The sequence below is a fragment of the Rhinoderma darwinii genome, chromosome 2 (assembly GCF_050947455.1).
Source record: "Rhinoderma darwinii isolate aRhiDar2 chromosome 2, aRhiDar2.hap1, whole genome shotgun sequence".
Classification (NCBI taxonomy): Eukaryota; Metazoa; Chordata; class Amphibia; order Anura; family Rhinodermatidae; genus Rhinoderma; species Rhinoderma darwinii.
The window spans coordinates 250,182,799-250,207,416 of record NC_134688.1 but is presented as its reverse complement, the minus strand read 5'-3'; the positions used below and the strand labels follow the sequence as shown (position 1 = coordinate 250,207,416).

The window sequence follows — 24,618 nt, the reverse complement described above, 5'->3', positions numbered from 1 at the left end:
ATGACGTCTCTGTTCATATATGGACAGTGATGTAAGGGTTTGCCTCTAGGAGCGGAATCCCCAGCCAGAGCGTCGGCAATGCTCTGGCAGGGATTCCGCTCCTGGAGGAGCCACTGACGTCACTGTCCATATATGGACAGTGATGTTAAGGGCTTCCCCGGGCTAAGCGCTGTGTCGGGGGTCCTTGACGAGCGAAGGAGCTTCCTCTGCTCCCTTGCTTTGTACTAATGCTAAAGCAGGGAGCTGACGGTTCCCTACTTCAGCATTGGGTTCAACTGTTGACACCGGGACATACCACCGGCCATCCGGGACAGCGAGACACCGCCCGAAATCCGGGACTGTTCCGCTGAATCCGGGACGGTTGGGAGGCATATAATACCACTATACAACGCCTTGATAAATCCTTTTTGCGTACACCAAGTTATGTAGATAATATCGTACTTTCAGAATAAAAACTGAATCTGTGGTGGTTTTCGTTTTTGGTTTTTCACTCCCCGCCTACCAAGACCCATAACTGTTTTTATTTTTCCATCAATGGAGTGGTGTGAGGGCTTATTCTTATGCGGGAGGAGTTGTAGTTTCTATTGGCATTATTTAAAGTACCATATAATGTACTGGGAAACAAAAAAAATTCTTTGGAATTGGAAAAAACTGCCATTCCTCCATTGTTTTTTGGGTTTCGTTTTTACGGCTTTCACCGTGCGGTAAAAATGACAACTTAACTTTATTCTCCAGCTCAATACGTTTACGGCGATAACAAATTATATCTTTTTTTTTATATTTGACTACTTGTACAAAGAAAAATTTTGTTAAACATTTTTTTGTTTTGTTTCACCATAATCTGAAAGCCATAACTGTTTTATTTTTTTGGGCTTTTGGAGGGTGTCCGTCCCCCTCTTTCTAACAGTTTAGATGCTGTGGTCACTATTGATCGCAACATCTCAGTGGTCAAATAGCCAGGAACAGAGCGATCACTGTTCCTGGCCGTTAGTGCAGGGTTAGTGCAGCGTATAGCACATGGTCAGCGCGTGAGCTCGCTCCATACTTCACCCCCCGCACAAGGGTGTGCAGTTACGTCCAGATGCGTGAAAGGGTTAATAGATTATAATCCCTGGAGGGGGTGCTAGTAGTCTGAGCCCGACCAATTAAATATTGATGGCCTATCCCGCGGAGAGGCCATCAATTTCTTAGGATTGGAAAACCCCATTAAGTCTTCATGCACATGGCCATATTAACTGTAATATGGCCTAGATAGAAGTGTCTGGGACCTTAGTCTACCTAGGTATGCTTCTGATTTCATACAGTTGTCAATGCTTTATTTTCTGTTGGATTCATATGGAATCTGTCTTAAAAAGAAAAATGGGGGTGACTTCCGGTTCCGGCGCTGGGGATGCAGGACGCGAGTGACTGAGCTCCCGCTCCCGTCCAGCCTGTAAGCTCGCAATAGTCGCTACGGCGACGATAATCAGCGGGGAAGTCACCAGCCCTGCACACGGCAACATCATCGGTGGTGCCTGTATGGACAGGTACCTCCTCAGAAGCGCGCAGAAGCCAGCCATGGAGGAATCAGCCGCGGCCGTGGTAAAGGGAGGTAAGATGGCGGCGCTTCCCGCCACTGCGACCCTGCTATACACACAGGAAGATGAGCTGCAGCACCATCAGTCCCAGCTTTCAAGCCCGGCAGAGCATGTACTGTCCGCTCTTCCAGTAGCCATTGACTATGTAACCCTGGCCCGTGAAGTAGCCAAACAGATAGCGCCAGACCTGCAAAAGGCGCTGGAAAAAACGGTGCAAGATTCTCTAAACCGCGTGCATGCGGAGCTGGCACAAGTCACTATCAGAGCTGATGAGTTAGAACAGCGTATGACGCTGCTGGAGGATGAAAATGAACGCCTGCAATCCAAACTCAGAGGGGTGCTGTCTGTTACTGCGCAGTTGGGGGACAAGGTGGAGGATCTGGAAAACCGCTCCAGGAGGAGCAACCTGCGACTGGTGGGGCTGAAAGAAGCAGTGATATCTGCTGATTTGCAACGAGTGTGTGAGAGGACATTGCCGGAAGCCTTAGGTCTCCCCCGTCCATGCCGGGTGGAGAGGGCGCATAGAGTGGGGCCGGACCCCAGAAACCTCCCAGCAACAGCTGACCACAATTCACATCGTCCCAGACAAGTGATCTTCAAACTGTTGGATTACAATGACAAGGTGGCACTCATGAAAGCTTTCCGCAGCAGATCGCGTCCTTTGGAAATAATGGCCATGAAAGTGCTACTATTTGAGGATTTCTCGGCGGAGGTTGCAAAACGAAGGCGGGCTTTCAGCAAGATCTGCACTGCGCTGTTCCAAGCGAGAATACGCTTTAGCCTGCAGTACCCAGCCATCCTGCGGGTGTTTCAAGAGAACGGGCGGAATAAGGTTTTCACCACTCCACAGGAAGCGGAGGACGCACTTGCGGAGCTTTGTGGGAACAGATCACAGCAAGAGGAGCGTCACAGTCCAGTACATAGTCCGCAGCGCAAGTCAAGAGAAGACAAAAGGAACCGGCTAAATATGGAGCGTACCTGGGCAGAAGCCTTAATGCCCACACCTGGAAGATCCCGGGGGGGTCGAGCCGGAAATAGAGGGGACTCTCCGAAGCCGCAGAGGCGAACACGGGACCGCACCCGATCCACGTCTCCAGATTGACGGACGAAGTCCTTTTTGGCGCATTTTATTTAAGCTGTTGTGATGATGATTTTGTGGACGCTGTAGACCAATTGCAGATTCCGACCAGCTACAGATAAGTTTACAGATAATCTGAAAGTTATTGAGGGGGATATTTTGCGGTCTTATACAGCACTATGTACCGGTCAATAGTTGACCTATTGTTACAATGTTACAATGTTATCAAGGTTGAAATATATGCATTCTGATATTTCCCTGCTTTTTCACTGCAAGATATTTGTGAGGGAGTTAGATCAGGATCTGAGATTGTCCCTGGTGGGCGGGATTGACCGGGAGTGATACAATGCCTCCCCCACGCAAGGGATTAGTGTTATCTGTTACAATGGCAGACTGAGGGAAATTGTGGTAGGAGATAGGGGACACGGAGGTAGGGAAACCTTGAAGCGAAGCAAGGTTCATAGGGAAATGTGAGGATGCAATCCTAACGGACTCTAGGCTGTTAAAGTAATGATAAGGGAATGTACATAAGGGTGCGCAGGCGACAAAGAGGTACTGAGGGGGCAAGGGCAGGTGTTACTTCCTCATGGAAGGAGCCATATAGGCAGGCTGGGGGGGAGGGGGAGGTAGGGGCGCGTTCTGGCATAACAGAAAAAAGTGAAGTCACATACACCAGTGGGTATTAAGGGACTGCTAACCCTTGCCGCAGGTGATTTTATGATTTTGTTAGGTAAGGGATGGTTGGCCTTGTTGGTTCTGGCTTACAAGCCAGGGTTTGGTTATGATGTTAATGTTAATGTTTGTACATGGCTCTTGGGAAAAGACGGATCTGACTCCCTGGACTCCACACGACTTTTAGGCACATTAGCTCATCTTAAACACGGTCCAATAACATGAAAATAGTTTCTTGGAACGTTAAAGGGCTGAGATCCCCACAGAAAAGGACCAAACTTTTAAGGCACATGAAACGATTGCATCCTGATGTGGCCCTATTGCAGGAAACTCACCTTACCGAGCCGGAGTTTAAGTATTTGCAAAAGTTCTGGGTGGGTCAGGTTTTTGGCTCGTCGGCAAGGGAGGGTAAGGCGGGAGTTATAATTCTGGTACATAAAAACTTTGCGTTTACGCTGGTGTCCCAGGAGCGGGATGACGAGGGCCGTTGGATCCATCTAGTGATGGAGCATGAAGGGGAAACCATCAGTATTTATAATGTGTATGGCCCAAATACGGTTAACACAGTTTTTTTTGGTCACTTGGAAACCCAACTCCAGCAGGATCGCACTAGGTTTTTGATTTTAGGGGGAGACCTTAACACTGTAAGGTCTTCAAAGGAGGATAGGAGCGCAGGGACTAGTTCGCAGAGAAATAGAGATAAGATCTTGCCCGACTTTTTAAGACACACGGCCCTAATAGATGCGTGGAGGAGTTTACACCCAGATGCGCGGGAATATACACATTTCTCTCATGTTCATCAGTCATGGTCGCGTATTGATTATTTGTTAGTTAGTGACGCAATGGCGCGACGTTTACGTGAAGCGGCAATTGAAGATCTAGTTATTTCGGACCATGCTCCGGTTACCATTACATTGGCTGACACAGTAGCTAGAGGAACGGATTTTATCTGGAGGTTTCCCGCCTTTCTGGCAAAGGATGAGGGCTTTACACAGAAGCTTAAGGGGTGGTGGATGGAATTCGATGGGGATAATGTAGCGCATCGCTCGGAACCGTCATTGTATTGGCGTACAGCCAAGGCGGTAATAAGAGGGAAAATCATGCAGTATATGTCTAATCTTAAACGTAGGACGACCGAAGGATACAAGGCAGCGAGCGACAGATTACGGCGTGCGTACACAGCATTCCTACATTCGCCATCAATGCTATTGGGGGAGGAATGGAAGGAAGCCAAGCGACAGTTTGATCAATGGTTAGACAAAAGAGAGAGTATTTACCGGTCCCAATTTGATGCTGATTTAATGCGTTTCGGCAATAAGGCGGGCAAATTATTAGCGCGGTTAGCAAAGGGGAGGTATGCACCGGCACATATTTCAACACTTAAAGAATCAAACGGAACTCCTACCTCGGACCCAAAAAAAATCAATACCATATTAAGTAAATATTACCAAGCCCTTTACTCAGAAACACCCATAGATCTCCAAAAAGGGAGGGAATTTTTGGAGAAGGTGAAGTTGCCAGGGCTTACCCAGGAGCAGAATGGTCATTTGAGCGTGGAGATTACACTAGAGGAAGTTTGGAGCGCCATTAAAACATTATCTAACGGGAAGGCCCCGGGTCCGGTTGGATTCACAGGGGAGTTTTTCAAATCTCTGAGAGAAGAAATCAGCCCTACCTTGGTGGCATATTATAATACTTTACTAGGAACGGGAGCTTTACCAGCAGAGGCCAAGGTAGCGCATATAAAGGTGTTACCCAAGAAGGGGAAGAATCCTCTTGATCCGGGGTCGTACCGCCCCATCTCGCTGATAGATCAAGATCAGAAATTGCTCACAAAAATTTTGGCCAATCGACTGGCTATGTATCTACCCATACTGGTGGGAAAATCTCAGGTAGGCTTTGTAAAGGGCAGGGCTGCAGTGACAAATTTACGCAAGGTATTGACGGTGCTAGAAACAGTCAGGCACGATCCCCAGCCAGGTACCAGGCCGGCACTTTTAGCGCTAGACGCAGAGAAAGCCTTTGATAACATACAATGGGAATGGCTGGGCATGGTGCTAGACAAAATGAACATTCAGGGAGATTTCCGGGTCTTCCTGAAGGGAGTCTACAATAGCCCGCAAGCACGTGTTCACTCCTCGGGGTTCCTATCAGATCCCTTCCAATTACATAAAGGAACACGACAGGGTTGCCCCTTGTCGCCCCTGCTATTCAATCTAGCACTGGAACCTATGGCCAGATTCTTGGAGGAATCGGATATGTTCAGAGGCATTCAAGTGGGATCTTGTGCAGTGAAATTAGCCCTGTTCGCTGATGATGTCATACTTTTTATGTCAAACCCTCAGGAGCATTTAGGGAAGGTTTTTCAATTTTTGCAGGAATTTGGGCAATGCTCGGGATACAAAGTCAATATAGCTAAGAGCGAACTGCTGGAGTTGGGCAGGCCACTGCAAAAGACCTTTTGGCAATCCTTGGGTTGCGGGATATCACCGGTGGAACACTGCATTAACTATCTGGGTATCAAAATAGGGAGGGTACCAGATACTCTGTATGGCTTAAATTATCCCCCGTTAATTAAAAAAATACAAGCGGAACTCACTAGATGGGGCCAATTGCCGTTGTCCCTCTTGGGAAGATGTCATCTGATCAAGATGGTTAGTTTTCCTAGATTGCTATACCCCTTTCAAACGCTACCTCTCTTATTGAAGCATGTGGATGTCTCGAAATTGACGGCTTCATTCACTAAATTTATATGGGCAGGAAAAAGGCCGCGTATAGCGCTCACCAAGTTCATGATGGGTAAACAAGAAGGGGGTGTGAACTTTCCGAATGTCAGGGGTTATAACGTGGTTTGTCTGTTGCGTCATGTAGTAGATTGGCTTCATGAAACAAGCAATTATTCCAATTTAGATCTGGAAGGGGAGTATGCCTCACCCTGGAACCTGAAAGCTTTGTTACATTGTAGAATCGCTTCTCTTCCGTGCCGTCTCAAAACCTCCATTGTATTGAGAGATACAGTTCTAGCTTGGAAAGTGGTACGTAAGCAGTTTGGGTTACCCCACCTGGTATCGAAGTATATGCCGTTGAGCGGTCATCCGGAGTTTTTACCGGGAATGGACAAGGGGGACGGAATTGCCTCATGGGGGAGGGTAGGCATTGGTAGCGCAGGGGATCTTATGCATACAGAGGAAAAGAGGTGGTTAACTGGGGAGGAAATCACCGCTAAACTCAGACCCATAGTAGATAGAGTCAATTTTTTGCAAGTACTTCAGGTACGAACATTTTGTACCTCCAGGCTCAGGGATTTGAGTAAGGAAGCTACTATGCACACTCTGGATGAGGTCATAGGTCCAACAACTGGGCGGGCGACCATTTCAGGAATGTATAGAGCATTGAGAGAGGGTTTTGTTCGTCCGCAATTAAGGATTAGTTTTAAAAGCTGGGAACGGTAGACTCAGGATCCAGATATAGGAGAGATCATACTGGGGGGTTGGGAGACGGTACGGAAGAGTGTGATAAATGAGAGCTGGAGGGAAACATATTTTAAGTTGATGCATGCAGCTATATATGGCTTTAATATCTTGCCCTCACAATCTTTCCCTGATCGCATTACAAGTTGTCCCAAGTGCAATACACCACTGACGAATTTGTGGCATGGAGTGTGGGGGTGTGTACATACGAAAAGATTTTGGGGGATGGTACAGAAATATATTAAGGACCATTGGAAAACGAATCTCCCAATGACGCCTCAAGCGCTACTATTCCATCAGGCGCGGCCGCCAGAGGAAGAGGGTGCTCGAGGAGTGAGATCACCTCCCGTGTTGGTGCACACGATTTTACTGGTAGCTTTGAGATGCCTCCTGAGTCACTGGTTAGAGGCAGACACGCCGGGGTTAGAAATGATTGTGTCACGGCTGAAACAGTTATTGGTTCTTGAGAGGGTGGAGGTGGAAAGGCGGAAGGAAACGGGAACCAAGAAGCTATTTGATAAGTGGCAAGTATTTATAGAAACGCAATGTACAACAGCCGAAATAGCGGAAATTGTTAGGCCTTTCCAGTACACAAAGTGGTACTGCACACAGCTCTTGGCAGGCGTTTTAGGGAGGATGCAACTGTGAACCAGCTGGGGGAGAAAGGATGAGTGGAAACTCATTGATGATCTAGGTGGTGTTGGAGTTGGGGGAGTCATGTTTGTTTGGTCCATCTGAAGATCGACAATTATGCCATATTTTCTATGTTGGTGTGTTTATATGTTATGTTGAATTTAATTTAAAAGTTGATCCCATGACAGTTGAGTGCTGCGCACTCATGATGTAACTCTTACGTGAAATGTTTGTAAGAAAATGTGAAAACTGACAATAAAAAGGATATTTAAAAAAAAGAAAAATGGTATGCTCCATCACATGCCATATTGTGGACATATTCTTCCCAGTGGCGGATTAGCAGAGGGGCGGATAGGACGACCGCCTGGGGCCTCATCGGCCCCTGAAATGCACCAAACAATGGTGGTGCAGGGAGCCATTAGCTCCCTGCCCTGCCATTTTCTATAGTAGGCACAGCCTGGTTTAGACCTGCCGTCTACGGGGAACTGGTAGCACGCTGATGATGTCAGCGGCCCGGAACAATGACGTCACTGCATTACACTTTTTGCAACGGGCTGCTGAACTCGTTTTTTAGAGCCGCAAAGGGGGCACCATTAATGGAGAAGGCATCAAAGGACTGGGTGGGGGCTTACAAAAGAGGTCATCCTTACTGTGGGGGCATACAAAGGGGGCATTCTTACTCAGGGCATAAAAAATATATATTGTAACTGGGGGCATAAATGGGGCACTGTGGTGGCATAAATGGGGCATTATTTTTGAGTGGGGGCATAAAACGGGGCACTATTACTGTGGGGGCATAAAGGGGACATTTTTACTGTGCGACTTAAAAGGAGGCATTATTAATGTGGGGATGAAAGGGGCCATTAGTAGTGAGTGGGGGCATAAAAGGGACACTAATACTGAGTGATGGGCACTAAAAGTACTATCACTAGGTGGGGTCTATGGAGGACACTATTTCTGTGTCGGGAAACTAAAAGCGTCACCTACTGTGTGCAAACTATAGGAGGAACAAAAGGGGGTACTATTACTGTGTGGGGCACCTAAGTCCATGAGGCAAGATGAGCATCCCACCTAGAGGTGGCACCACTGAAACCAGCCGCCGCCACCCCCTCCTGCACTATAATAGTACCTTTGTCTATAGGACGCAGATACAATTACATGCATAAGCGCTGCATAAGTGCCCCGCCATTCAGTACCTTTCAATGACGTAAGTGGGGCGATGACGTCATGAGAGGTGCTGATTGGCAGGGCATTCTGCCCTCCTGTTCAGCGCCTTTTAATGATGTAAGCAGTGCGATGAGGTCATCGCGCCTCTTGCGTCGTTCAGCCCCATCAGACCTGCTCAGAAGAGAGCAGGCCTGCATTGCAAAAGGAGGGCGTGGGATCAGGTGAGTATGTAAAGTTATTTTTCTGTTAAAAGTGTGAAGATTTATATGTGGACCACTATCTACTGGGGGGCTATATGTGGGGCATTATCTACTTATCTACAGGGGGCTATATGTGGGGCACTGTCTACAGGGGGGCTTTATGTGGGGCACTATCTACAGGGGTAGGTATATGTGGGGCACTATCTACAGGGGGAGCTATATGTGGGGCACTATCTACAGGGGGCTATATGTTGGGCATTATCTACAGGGGGCGTATGGGGCACTATCTACAGGGGGGCTATATGTGGGGCACTATCTACAGGGGGACTATATGTGGGGCACTATATACAAGGGGCTATATGTGGGGCACTATACAGGAGAGCTATATTTGGAGCACTATCTACAGGGGGTATATGTGGGGCACTATCTACAGGGGGCTGTATGTGGGGCACTATCTACAAGGGCTCCTATCTACAGGGGGATCTATGGGGGCACTATCTACAGGGGGATCTATGTAGGGCACCATCCATAGAGGGCTCTATGGGGGCACTATCTACAGGGGGCTCTATGGGGGCACTATCTACAGGGGTTATATGGGGGGGCAGTATCTACAGGAGGCTCTATAGGGGGCACTATGTATGTGGGGCGCTGTCTACAAGGGGCTCTATGTTGGTCACTGTCTACAGGGGGCTCCATGTAGGGCACTGTCTACAGGGGGCTCTATGTGGGGCACTGTCAATAGGGGGTTCAATGGGTGGGCACTATCTACAGGGGGCTTTATGGGGGGCACTATCTACATGGGGCACTGTCTGTGGGACACAGTGTATGATTCTATTAGAATCAGTGACACAGTGTATGGTGCTATTATAATTAGAGGTGCAGTGCATGGCACTATTATATGTAGGGGCGTAGTGTGTGGCACCACGAGAATTTTTTCTACATTTATAGGTGCGGAAATGTTTGAAAAGTGAGAAGCTGAAGACATCTGAGTGGAAAACTGCAGAAATGGGCTGTGGCCAGGAGAAGTCATCATAGAGGTCTGGACCGCATGGAGAAGAAAAGAGAAAAAAAACAACTAGAATCTGAAAATACGTCACCTGTGTGTCACTCTAATCAGTACTGCAGTCAATGTATGATCTGCAGCGAGATGATGGGTTGTATGATTATTTTTTTTGGGTGAAACAGCAACTCCCAACATATCCATACTATTGTTCAGGCCATGCTGAGAGCTGTAGTTTTACATCGTACAAACCATACTGCAGGGGTTGCACTAAATTAAACTGTATTTGTGCTGGTGCTGTATTTATGTACTGAGCTTAGTTCTAGTAATGTATTTATGTACTGAGCTTGGTTCTGGTGTTGTATTTATGTACTGAGCTTTGTTCTGGTGCTGTATATATGTACTGAGCTTTGTTCTGGTGCTGTATTTATGTACTGAGCTTTGTTCTGGTGCTGTGTTTATGTATGAGCTTGGTTCTGTTGCTGTATATACGTATGAGCTTGGTTCAGGAGCTGTAATTATATATATGTTTTTTTATAACAAAATTGCAGGGCAGATGGAATTGTTTTCAATTCATTGTATATTTAATGGGAACTTATCTGGTAGTTTGAACCCCTTGAATCGCCACCATGCAGTTATACATAACCTGACAATATTTCCCAACATTCCGTTGTATGTTTTTTTCAGATACAGCAAAATGTATAAAATCAACTTTTTAAAACGGCGCACGCTGTATGCTAAGTACTCATTCATGGGGCGGTGCAGCTATCCTGAAGAGTCACATAGTCCTGCCTCTAAACCCACCTTTCCATGCTTGATTGACATCCCCCTGGCTGTTATACATCACTACCAGTCTCCTCCAACTTTTTCGGATGCACCATTACCTTGTACGACTACGGCACGCACCGTGCAGCAAGTTGTACTCTGCCCGGGTTCATAGCTGCATCGCACATGCCAGGGGAGTACAAGGCAACGGCGCATCCGCAAAAGTTGGAGGAGGTTGCTAGTGATGTAGAACAGCCAGGGGGGTGCCATTTCAATTTTCCCCTCAGGCAGCAGACAAGCTAGAATCGGCCCTGGCACCAAGGGTAGCATTATTACCGTCTGGGGTACTATGGATGGAGAGTTTGTGTAAAGTGTGGAAAGTGTGCTGGAAAAGCAAGCAAACAAAGATGTCTGTAAATCAACTTCTATAGAGACAAGTCGTAGCCGGGAGAAGCAAACATTGAGGTCTTGGTCGGATGAAGAAGAAAAAGGAAAGTGAACTACTCCAGTCAGAGAAGACGTCACCTGTGAGTTACTGGATATAACTGTGCAGTAATCACTTATACAATCTGAAGTGCTCCTGTGTAGAACTGGTATCTACCACTATATGGTCACTGTATGGTTATTATTGTATTTGTATGTTGGTTTTTATTCAGTTATAGCCTGGTGGTATTATTCAGTCACTATGTGGTCATGGTGTGGCAGTATTATTTAGTAACAGTATGGTGGTATTATTCAGTGTGGTCATGATATAAAGGTATTATACAGTATGGTAGTATTAATAAGTCACTATGTGGTGGTAATATGTGGTTATGATGTGGCAATATTATTTGGCCCTTATATAGTGTTATTATTGGTAATGTTGGTCTTGGTATACTGGATTTTGTTGAATAACAGTATGGTGATATTATGTATGGTGATAATATTTGCTCCTTGTTTAGTGTAATCTATAGGGGTACAGACTGTTTGATCACTTGTTATTCCATTTTGTGTGGGAGATGAGGTGACCAAAAAACAGCGATTCTGGCAGTTTAATATTTAGTTTTTTTATTCTGCTCACCGTGAACAATGTTATATTGTAATAGCTTGGACTTTTATGGACGCGGTGATACCAGTTATGTTAACCCCTTAGTGACCAGCCTATTTTAGGCCCTAATGACCAAGCGAGGGGACCCGTGCAGGACTTAGACTGGGCCACCGTGAAAAGGTGAAGGCCTAGCCTAAGGCCCCTTAGTAACCAACATGAAAAGGCGTATTGGTGGTCACTAAGGGGTTAATTTATTTTATTTTTATATTGCTTTTAGAAGAAAATGGGAAAAGGTTTTTTATTTTCTTACTTTTAATATTTTTTTTAATATATTTAAAAACTTTGTTAAACATTATTTACCTGTTTTTTATAGTCCCACTAGGGGACTTGAACCAGTGATCGTTGCATCGCTTGCACGATATACTGCAAAACTATTGCAGTATATCGTGATACTGACATGCTTCCATCAAGTCCTGCCTGAGGCAGGGCTTAACCCCTTAAAGGGAACCTGTCACCAGCATTTTACCTATTGAACTCTCCTCACCCCTCAATGGCCGCTATTTTCAAAAGTTTATCGCCGTTAACCCCTCTCCTAAGCTCCTCCTCCGACCGTAAAAAACGGTCTGCAAGCTTTTTGCACTTTTTATGGTAATAATCTTCTTATGCCCACCCGCCGCCGAAAACTGTCCCGAGCTGAATTCCGAAATCTCGTCATATATGGTCTGGCACCCTTCTCTGTTTTGTCCGGACCTCAAATCTAGTTACTGCGCATGCGCCCCTATGGTGTCCCATTGTTCGCGCGCTCCAGTATAGGATATCGATGGGATTTCGTGTGTGTTTGGGGAAGACGAGGAGGTGTCAATCAAAAGTAAGGAGTTGGGGTTAACTCAGAAAGACGTGAGGAAAGAAGATATGACTCTTTTCAAATAAAGATATGACTCTCATGCTCATTAGCATACTCACGGGAACACTAAAAAACGTAATACTAAAGGTGCAGAGCCTTTAGTATTAGAAGACAATTATAGGTTACATAAAAATGATTTTACAATTTCCACCAGGTATTGCTGGTTTAATAGGTGAAATGCTGGGCGTGGCTTGGCTGCCGGACTGAATGGCCGCTTGAAAACTCAGCTCCGCACTGCCTTACCGACACTCAGCGACTACTTAACGCCTAATACCTCTTTTATACCCTGACTTCACCATATCGGAGGATAACACCGCCAGGCATGCCCAGAAGAAGGAAATCGGTGTCCAGGCCAGCGAAACTGCTGGATTTCTACTTCCCTCACGACCGCCAGAAGGCCCAAAATGGCGCCGATGCCTGTTCACAAACAGGTTCACTCACCTCAGCTCCGGGATCCCCGCACACCACGACTCCACCTCGCAGGAGCAGTTCTGTCCCGGCTCTGTCGCCCCACACTCTGACGGCTTCTCCTCATTCACGAGAGACGGAGTTACCTCCGACTCTGATGCTGCCGGAACTCAGAGGCCGCCATCTTAGGGAGCAAACACGTGGAACCTCGTCTTCCTCAACTCCGTCTCCTACATCCAGGAGCCCTGCGAAACAGCAGAAGAAGGGCCCACACATCTCTCAGACTTCTTTGGGACCGGACAAAGATGGACACGATGATGAAGGTATGTCTTCAAGATCCCAAGATGTTTTAACTGACATGCCATCTTCATCTAACCCTGTTACAGAATTTACCCTTAAGACCATGTTGCAAGCTCTGCAGCAGTCTCTTTACTCTGGATTCGCTCATTTACTTAAACCTATGTCAGAAGCGTTACACGCAGTGGAAGATAGGGTTCAACATGTTGAATCAAAAATGAGTGTCTTTGCAGCTTCTCACAATGAGCTTATAGATGCCCATTACGACCTTGAAGCAAATTTTTCACAAGTGAAAGCTAAAATTGCCGACTTAGAGGACCGCTCCCGACGTAATAACGTCAAATTTCGAGGGATCCCTGAAGACATAGCACCCAAAGATCTGATCCATTTTATCCAAGATTTTGTCAAGTCTGCACTGGCTAAATGCACCTCTAGGGACCTGATTATTGACAGAGCCCATAGGGTTCCCAGACCTAAGCATCTTGCTGATGATGTTGCAAGGGACGTCCTGTCCCGCTTCCACTTTTTCCACATAAAAGATAACTTCATGAATGCCGTCAGACAAAAGGAGACTCTTCCTGCGCAATACAACCAGATATCCGTATATGCAGACCTATCTGCTGTCACTCTACAACTTAGGAGAGAACTCTCCCCCATCACTACTGCTCTGAGAGATCACAAGATCCTATACAAGTGGGGATTCCCAGTGCGTTTATTGATCAACAGGAATGGATCCATGCATACAATCAGAACCGTTGGAGACGGAGCGCTGCTCCTTCAACAGTGGGGTATTTCCGTTTCTGAAGTCCCCCCAGAATCTACGAAGAGAGCTCCCCCACAGCCTGTGAAAGATGACTGGCGAGTGATCAACCTCCGTAATCGACCGCGACGTTGAGGTACATCCTATGGCAGGAACGCTGCTGGGCTCCTTGAGGCCTAGAAATCCGGTTCACAAGCGGACTGTTTCCCCCCGCACATGTCTGAACCTCCATGTTGTTCAGACCTTCCTTTGAGAAAGTATTTGAATGCTTTTGTTTTGTTACTTTTTGTCTGTTTTTTGCAGCTATCTTTATCTCATATATACATGTATCGCCATCAAAATGCATACCTATCATTAATTACTAGAGTATACCATTTCTGTAATGGAAAGTGTATGATTCTTATGTCTGAGGGAGCTTATAGTCAGCAGACCGTGCTCTTTTATAATGGCTCTTAAAATTGGTTCTCTAAACGTAAATGGCCTTAACAGTCCACATAAGAGGGCGTATATGTGGAAGGAAGCGCAACAATTAGCATGTGAGGTTCTTTGTATACAAGAAACTCACCTTTTGAAACAAGATGCTCATCGCATCAAACACCCTCAATTTCCTTATGTCTTCCAATCACACCACTCTACCAAAACCCGAGGTGTGCTGATGGCTATAAGAAACTCAGTTGCCTTTCAAGAAATTGAATTGTTTGCTGATCCTAACGGTAGATATATTTTCCTGATTTGTCTGATTAATAATGTAAAATATTCCCTGTTAACGCTGTATGCACCTAACACTCATCAGATGAGATTCTTACATAAAATCCACAGATTGATTTCCAAACATAAACAGGGCCAATTAATTATATGCGGGGACTTTAACGCTGTTATGGATGTTGACATAGATACCTCTTCACATTCTCGTCTCTCAAGAGTTGCCCTAGGTGATTGGTTTTGGGGGGAGGAGCTGTACGATATCTGGCGTATGCAACATGACTCGGAACGAGATTACTCGTTTCATTCCCAAGTACATAATAGCTACTCTAGAATTGATATGTTCATAATAGATAAAACTACACTTCTTCTGTCTCAAGCCACGACTATTGGAAGTATTCAGTGGTCAGACCACGCTCCAATTACTCTGACGATTGCTGAATCGTATAATACTCCTCCAGATTACCTTTGGAGATGCAACTCTTTTCTCTTATCACATCCTACTTATAAAAAAGACATAGAAAGAGACCTTCACGAGTACTTTCAACAAAACGATACGCCAGATGTCGGGATCTCCTCCCTTTGGAACGCGCACAAAGCATACATCAGGGGCACTTTCATCCGATTAGGCCACACTCTCCGCAAAACACGGGTAGCAGAGATCTCTTCGATATCAACTGAGATCCGCATCTTAGATACAAAAAATAAATTATCACCTTCGACGGAAGGGGCCTCTCAATTACTCCTCCTACGCCAACGCCTTCGTCTCTGCTTACTATCTGACTATGAGAAAAACTTAAGGAAAACCAAAGCTCGATATTACTCACAAAACAATAAGGCAGGGAAGCTATTAGCCGCTCGACTTAAAACTCAACATCAGAAAGCTAGAATCCCTTACTTGATAGACCCTCATAAGCGCAAAAAAATTCTTGACCCCAGAGACATAGTAGATCAGTTCCGCAAATATTACTCATCCCTCTACAACCTAAAGGATGACCCCTTTACTGCTTGCCCCAACCCCCCGGAGATACTAGACTTTCTCAGGAGGGCATCTTTGCCTAAATTGTCCGTAGAACAGCTGGAATCCCTAAATGCCCCAGTCACAACGCAAGAAATTTTGCAAATTATTCACTCCCTCCCACAAGGCAAATCCGAAGGCCCAGACGGCCTTTCTAACTCTTATTATAAAAACGTATCCAACATATTAGTTCCTTACTTGACAAAATTTTTTCAACATGCCATGGATCTTGGTTCCTTTCCAAAAGAAAATCAGTCGGCCATTATTGTCACTCTCCCTAAACCGGGTAAGGAATCTGATGTGCCCCAAAATTTCAGACCAATTTCGCTCCTGAATTCAGACTTAAAACTATATGCCAAATTAATTGTAACGCGGCTTTCCCCCCTGTTGACCATCTGGTGAGTGCAGATCAGGTGGGCTTTGTTAAAGGACGTCAAGCGTCAGATAATACAAGAAAGATCTTAAAATCAATATATAGACTCCAAACAGAATTATAATAGAGGCTGGAGACTGTTTAAACCACCACTGTCCCCCCATATCATCTAGGCGGCTCCATGTACTAATCAATGTAACATAGAGAAACAATTAAGAGCCTTTGACGCCAATGTATGAATATAAAAAGTTTTTAATTTATTAAACAAACACCATATAAGTTAAAATCAACAGAAAGGTATGACTCTAGTATAGCAGGTGGAGACCGCACACACAAATTGTTGCTGAATATAGTCTATGGGCAAACATGTGAATATATTAGACCAACCTCCATCAGGAGTATATTACCAAAGACAGTGCATTAGACAGAGTTAACCGGTCAAAATCATGAACTTACCCATAATAGCAACAAAGAGTGGAAAGAGTGTCTGCTCCGCCGTATAAGCCCCGACGCGCGTTTCACCACGTATGCTTCCTCAATGAGGAAAGGCATTCGGTATTTAGGTATAACTTTAACTTCCTCCTCTAGGGACCTTTATGAGGCTAATTACGAACCACTCTTAAAGACTATTCAAAATGACACGGAACGGCTATTGAAATTTGAAACCTCATGGCGTGGCAGGATTGCAGCATACAAAATGCTTCTACTACCCAAACTTTTATACCTATTTAGAACCTTGCCTATCGCTCTTCCCAAGAGATTCTTTCAGATAGCGCAAAAAACCCTCTCCCAATTTGTTTGGTCAAGACACCAACCTAGAATTTCCATGCATTTGCTTACTAAAGACAGGAAGATTGGCGGTTTAGGCATACCAGACATTCACAGCTACTCAAGTAGCGCAAATATCTAGCTGGTGGGCCATGGATGAAGTTAAACAATGGGTACAAATAGAAGCCTCCTATACTTCGCCCCTGCCCTTAAAATCGACACTATTCTTGCAGTTTTGGGAATTACCATATCCCTGTCCACTATCTCCATTGACAAATTCTACTTTGGAATGTTGGTCTTATATTCAACGTAATACACCCCACCGCGTTCCTCGTTCCTTTACTTAAAAGCTATATTCCCTTAGAATTTTTTATGCTGATAATTCCTAACCTTTCTTTATCATCATGGATTGCAAAGGGTATCAAAGATGTTTCCTCAGTGTTTGAGCACAGTCAATTGGTGAGTTTTGATCATCTCAAGTCTGAATTTTCTTTATCCGACTCAGATTTTTTCAAGTACTTACAAATAAAACACTGCATTATGAACAGCAACAATTTGGATGCTTTATGTAACTTTAAACTATTTGGCCATTTCTCCAGACGAGTTAAGGGTTTAAAGCCCATATACAGCACGATTAACTCTCATTATTCGTTCACTAAATTTCACTTGCTTAAGTCGTGGGAAAGAGACTTAGATGTTACAGCATGGTTGGCCTCCTTTAAACTCATACATGTAGCCCTCCCATGTATTCAACATGTAGTCGTATATTTTTATAATCACAGGTTTGTTCACGTTTTTTGCAGTTTCCTGTATCAGGATGTGTAAAGAACAATACATAAAGGACATACATTGGGACATATCATAACAAAAATGATAACGGGTATATATATATAAACAACAATAAGGGAGGTATTGACAAGATACCTCACAAGACCATACCATAAAATACCGGCTGGAAAAAATGGTGATGGATAGAGGAGAAAATAAAGGAGAGAATAAAGGAATATAAATATATATGTATGTATATATATAAAGAGGATATCAAGGTAGCGAATGGACCAAGTTGAATGTTATATGGTGATAGAAGCGTACCTGCATTTAGTTTCCCAGGGGTAAGCGAGTGGAAGGCGTCTGCCGGACGCTCAGAGTGTGTGAGAATGCTGCACGAGAGCACCCATTTATGAGGCCTAGGTCTCATATCGGATATCCAGTATTTGGAACGCAAGGCCGTTCTGACGCATGCGCGATGGGGACGCTGTCGCTTGGTGGAACGCAAGCTGTCAACATCGCTGATTCTTAAGGTAACCCTTGTATGTCCCAATGTATGTCCTTTATGTATTGTTCTTTACACATCCTGATACAGGAAACTGCAAAAAACGTGAACAAACCTGTGATTATAAAAATATACGACTATATTGTTTGCATATGAATGTCATTGATAAATAACTATTGCTTTCCATGAGTGTCTTACTATATTTACACATGTATATCTATTGTTCTGGGATTAATTGTCTAAATTTAGACTTGAGAAATATCATTGTCATAAATTTTCGATTTTATTTATTTATCTGTTATCCAATTGAAAATATTAGACACGTTATGTTATATTTTACTTTCTCCATAGCGATTTTGAGAAAGGCCTTGGATAGACCGAAACGTCAAAAAGAAACGCTTATCGCTTGCAAATGTTGTGTTGTACAAATTATCTATGTTGGAATGAATGAAAATAAATAATTCTTCCACGAAAAATTCATACAGTCGATTATCTCTGGAGTGCGTTTAGGTTTCTTCTATACTCTACAATTGGGGTACAACCCACACCTGAACAGCACCACCATACAGGAGTGCATCCTTACTATTTCTATTTCAATATTTTGTCTTGTTAAGGCGCACCCTACCCAGATGACGTCGGAAACATTCGCTTACGACCAGACTACCACAGCTTCTATATTATCACAAGTTACCAATTCGGGCGATTTTCTTCGCATCCCACCACAAGAGCTACGCACGAGGGACTATGAAAAAGAACTGCGCAAGCATACCTCTCAAGACCTACATTGCATCACCCTGGCAGAGTACCATCGCCTAAACAGGATTCCCAGGGGACTTCGTAGTCATCTGAGACCTACACTGTTCGCTGAAGATCGACAATACTGTGATCAATTTAAAAAAATTTTAAACAAATGTTCCCTTGATCTAATCGTCCTGACCGTGGAACATTTACAAAAATCGCTTAAAGATTCAGCCGACAAAATTAAGGCTCTGGAACAGCAACTATCATCATCATTATCTACTAATGAGTGGGAAACTCTGAAATCACGCACAGACAACAGCATTAAAGAATTTACCAAAGAATTAGAGTCCAGAAAAAGGGAGAAATTCCAGAGAGACGCCAACGACTATCTGAACAACCAGGTATACAGATGGCAAGATTCCTCCAATCCCTGGCGGCCTCGCAGAGGATACGGTTTTGACAACAAGTCTACATCAGGGAGCGACACGTCGGTGGAAAGACCATCATACCGCCCCAACCGTTTTTTAGGGAATCGAAGGGGCAGGGGGGCCCCACCCGAAGGTCGAGGAGGAGAAGGGAGAAGTCGAGAGCCAGGAATTCAGACGCGATCCCAGGTAAGGACAATGACCTGGTCGTGAATATTTCCTCCTACACTCTGAATCCAGCTGAACTATCAGTTTTACAGAAAGGCTTGTCCTTCTGCCCGACTGTCTCCTGCAACACCTTTACTCTAGAGCAAGAACTCAACAGGTTTTATAGATCATTGAGACTCAAGACCCACTTTGGGATCTCCACCGCCAGTATTGGTGTACCCTCTTCAACTGTAGCCCCCACACCCCTCTCAATTGAATCCGTGGGTTTATACAATCGTAGTAACTATTCTCCCCCTAAGACGTACCATGCCACAGAAACAGTCATTGAACTTATCAAAAGGGATACACAAGCCCTCTTACTTAACTATAGGATGGGCTTTTATCCACATAGAAATAATCTAACTAGAACAGAGTCTGCGGCCTTGGGATCCTTGAGTAATAATAAGGATATAGTTATTAAACCCGCCGACAAGGGAGGTGCCATAGTAGTATGGGATAAACAAGATTACATCCTGGAGATAGAGAAACAATTATCTGATACTAATACATACAATAAAATCAACATAGATCCTACATCTAGGATCCGTACTAGAATCATTAATGTCCTGGAGGAACATAGAGACCGGGGAACGATCGATGATAAAACGTTCAAGTATTTACAGAACCTTCACCCTATAACCCCTGTCTTCTATGTACTTCCCAAGATTGATAAATCCTTACGACATCCACCTGGGAGGCCCATAGTAGCCTCGACGGATTCTATTCTGTCTCCCCTTGCTATTTTTTTGGAAAAAATTCTCACTCCCCTAATCAAAATGACACCTTCCTTTATTCTAGACACAGGTCACTTTCTAAAGAAAATTAGGGAGCTACCAAGGATCAGTCACACCTGTATTCTAGTAACCTTGGATGTCACTAGCCTGTATACCTCCATCTCACACCAGAGGGGCATTCAAGCAGTAACTCGTCTTTTAGAATCCACCACAATGACATCAGATTCTATAACATTTTGTCTTGAGTTACTCAAGTTAATTTTATACGAAAATTTCTTTCTATTTGGTGACGAATTCTATGTACAGACATGCGGAACAGCTATGGGTTCGAATGTAGCCCCACCATATGCGAATGCGTTCATGGCACTTTTCGAAGAGGAACATATTTACAATACCCCCCTCTTTTTACAACATGCCTTATGCTGGTACAGATATATAGACGACATTTTCTGTATTTGGGATGGTCCAGCAGCTTCCCTGGACAACTTCTTTGTTTATATTAATCAGATAAGGGAGGAACTAAAGTTCACGATTAACTCTAGTCAAGAAAAAATCTCATTTTTAGATACCACTATCGAGTTAGATGAATTAGAGCTTCTCAGCTCTGACCTCTTTGTAAAATCCACAGATAAAAATGGTCTACTACATTTCAATAGCAGTCACCCTAGGAATACACGGTGTTCTCTACCTCGATCTCAATTCATGAGAGTGTCGAGGATTGTTTCCGATGTCGACACCAAAAAAATTAGACTACACAACATGTCTGAAAAATTTGAACAAAGAGGCTATCCCAAGTCTTTACTATCTAAAGAATTAGATAAACTACTAGTGACTAACCAAGTTACCATTGTAAAAAAACCTAAACAGGCTAGATTACCACTGATTTTGACCTATCACCCTATAATACCAAAATTACTTCAGAGTGTCCGCAGACACTGGTCGGTATTACATACCGCTTACCCAGAGATAGAGGAATTCAAAAATCCAGTAATGATGTGCTCTAAGAGATCTCTTAATGTTCGTGACCGTGTTATCAGAGCAGACATTGGCAGCCTCACAACAGTATCTAGACAAACTTTTCTCCAGACCAAACGCAATGGGACTTTCCCATGTCTTCATTGCTCGTGCTGTTCCAGCATTATTAAGGGAGACACAATCCAGCACCCTCATACCAACAAGACCTTTCCAGTTAGAGGCTTCTTCACTTGTGACTCGAACTTTGTGGTTTATCTAATTAAGTGCCCTTGTGGTTTGTCCTATGTGGGAGAAACCACCCAACACATCAGGGACCGTATATGTAGTCATAAGTCCACAATTAGGTGCAAGAAAATATGGCTACCCCTTCCGGATCATTTTATTAAATTGAACCACAATATATCCCAATTAAGATTCCAAATTATTGAGCAGGTTTCTAGGCCCAGGAGGGGTGGCAACCACATACACCTACTTAAAGGAACAGTGTCATCACAAATTATTTTTTTATATGTTAAAGATGTTAGTGCTTTATTAAAAACGTTTATATTTATTTGTGTGTTTGTGTTTTACTTTTTCTTATTTTTACACATTTTCTTCCCTATGGGGGCTGCCATTTTTTGTTCCATTTCTGTATGTGTCGATTAACGACACATACAGACATGGAATACGGCAGCCACAGTCCCATAGGGACTGCGAACGGCTCCCGTCCCATTCACTTGTGTGTACGGCGTCTGTGTGGGAACTGCGCATGCGCCGCGCCTACACAGTCCAATTTGAAATTGGCGCCGTCCGGCGCCATTTTCCTGTGGACCGGAAGTCGCGGCCGGACAGTAATATTACTACTTCCGGTCGCGGCTTCCGGACTTGTGCACTTGGACCAGCGGCAGCAGATGGAGCGGACGGGCCGGAGGGAGCCGCGGCGGCAGGAGCAGGTAAGAGATTTCAATGTATGTTCGTGTTTGTGTGTGTTTACTACTGTATGTAAACCTACTACACTGTGTGTTAGCTCAAAAAATGGCGACACACAGTGTAGGAGGTTACACCGTTCAAACCCCTCGTTTATCCCGGCACTAGCCAGGATAAAGGAGGGGGGGATGCTGAGAGCTCACTAGAGCGAGGGCTTTTTACCCAATTTTGCAATGCTGCAATTTTGGGAATAGCTCCATCTAGTGACCAGAAATGGGTAATACTATAAATTAGAATTAATTTATAATATTTCCTGACTCGTGAAAAAAATAAAAAAAATTTGAACAATGTTTAATCACCCACACACTAAATGTTTAATTAAAAAAAAAACAACATGTTTTTCTGGCAACACATTCCCTTTAAACAAAGGGAGTCTTACTGGATTCATACACTGGAGACTCTTGCACCTAAAGGCCTGAATAGGGAATTTGACCTACTATGCTGAAAATATATTGATTATCTATTCTCTTACCACTGTGTTCTTTATTATTAATACTATACGTTTATTTCTTTCTCAGGCACGATAGAAAAAGATTTATATTCAAGATCCATTATGCGACCAGATACAGGTACCATAGAACCGGTTCACAATCTATTTTGTCTTCCTCTTTTTTTGTTCTTTTCTTTATCAATATCCTCTGTCCCATATTTTATTTCACATCATTATCTGTCCCCCTCCTTTTTTCTTATTAAATAATGATACATCCCTTTTATAATATAATATAATATAATACAAAATAATTTATTTTTGTCTCCGTCTAAGAACGTTAGCTACACACTATGTTTTCATACATATCTTGGTTCAGACCTGTTGAAGTATCTAATATTTTGTATAACTACATCATTTTTCACATGTATTTCACTGAGGGTCTATGATCCAGAATCTATTATCTGGATATTCTAACGATACACTCATATCCAAGTTCCCTGGGTTGAAGGAGGCGGGCATTTTGAAGGGTTACCTTAAGAATCAGCGATGTTGACAGCTTGCGTTCCACGAAGCGACAGCGTCCCCATCGCGCATGCGTCAGAACGGCCTTGCGTTCCAAATACCGGATATCCGATATGAGACCTAGGCCTCATAAACGGGTGCTCTCGTGCAGCATTCTCACACACTCTGAGCGTCCGGCAGACGCCTTCCACTCGCTTACCCCTGGGAAACTAAATGCAGGTACGCTTCTATCACCATATAACATTCAACTTGGTCCCTTCGCTACCTTGATATCCTCTTTATATATATACATACATATATATTTATATTCCTTTATTCTCTCCTTTATTTTCTCCTCTATCCATCACCATTTTTTCCAGCCGGTATTTTATGGTATGGTCTTGTGAGGTATCTTGTCAATACCTCCCTTATTGTTGTTTATATATATATACCCATTATCATTTTTGTTATGATATGTCCCAATGTATGTCCTTTATGTATTGTTCTTTACACATCCTGATACAGGAAACTGCAAAAAACGTGAACAAACCTGTGATTATAAAAATATACGACTATATTGTTTGCATATGAATGTCATTGATAAATAACTACTGCTTTCCATGAGTGTCTTACTTTATTTACACATGTATATCTATTGTTCTGGGATTAATTGTCTAAATTTAGACTTGAGAAATATCATTGTCATAAATTTTCGATTTTATTTATTTATCTGTTATCCAATTGAAAATATTAGACACGTTATGTTATATTTTGCTTTCTCCATAGCGATTTTGAGAAAGGCCTTGGATAGGCCGAAACGTCAAAAAGAAACGCTTATCGCTTGCAAATGTTGTGTTGTACAAATTATCTATGTTGGAATGAATGAAAATAAATAATTCTTCCACGAAAAATTCATACAGTCGATTATCTCTGGAGTGCCTTTAGGTTTCTTCTATACTCTACAATTGGGGTACAACCCACACCTGAACAGCACCACCATACAGGAGTGCATCCTTACTATTTCTATTTAAATTATATGTTGGAGGGGTTGTGGCAACACAGGCACCCTTTTTCACATTCTGTGGCGATGTCCCAAACTGGAAGGATTTTGGACCCAAGTATTTGAGCTTTTGGCACAAGTATTTCAATGCTCAATCCCGTGTTCTCCTCAACTAGCATTACTATCTCTTGATCTAGACATTTTCCCCTTTAATACGAGATGCTTGATTTGTAAAATCCTTGTACTGGCTAAGCTAGTTATCACACGACATTGGAAAGAGACAGATGCTCCTTCAATAGATGAACTCATATCCTTACTCAACACGACATATGCATATGAGAGAATAATAGCCTTGGGTAATTCTTCATTCTCCAAATTTAGCCTATTGGGGAACCCCTGGTTTATCAGTACGTTCCATAAATAACAATGAGTTAGTACTCTGACCTGAGAATGAACAGGGTTACGCTGTTTTTGACTTTACCTGCGGTAAGATCCCAAATGCATATCTATATAAACATATACAGATACTGTCTATAATATCAAGTAT

General features: G+C 43.7%; 1 long non-coding RNA gene across 1 annotated transcript in view; it reads left to right on the top strand.

The window, feature by feature from the left end:
• LOC142742880 (uncharacterized) overlaps positions 1–24,618 on the top strand; it is a 26,775-nt gene extending 2,157 nt beyond the window's left edge. The window contains exons 3-4 of the long non-coding RNA XR_012881453.1: positions 22,659–22,709; positions 23,858–24,618. This is a non-coding gene — a long non-coding RNA (uncharacterized LOC142742880). The remainder of the gene's footprint in view (positions 1–22,658; positions 22,710–23,857) is intronic.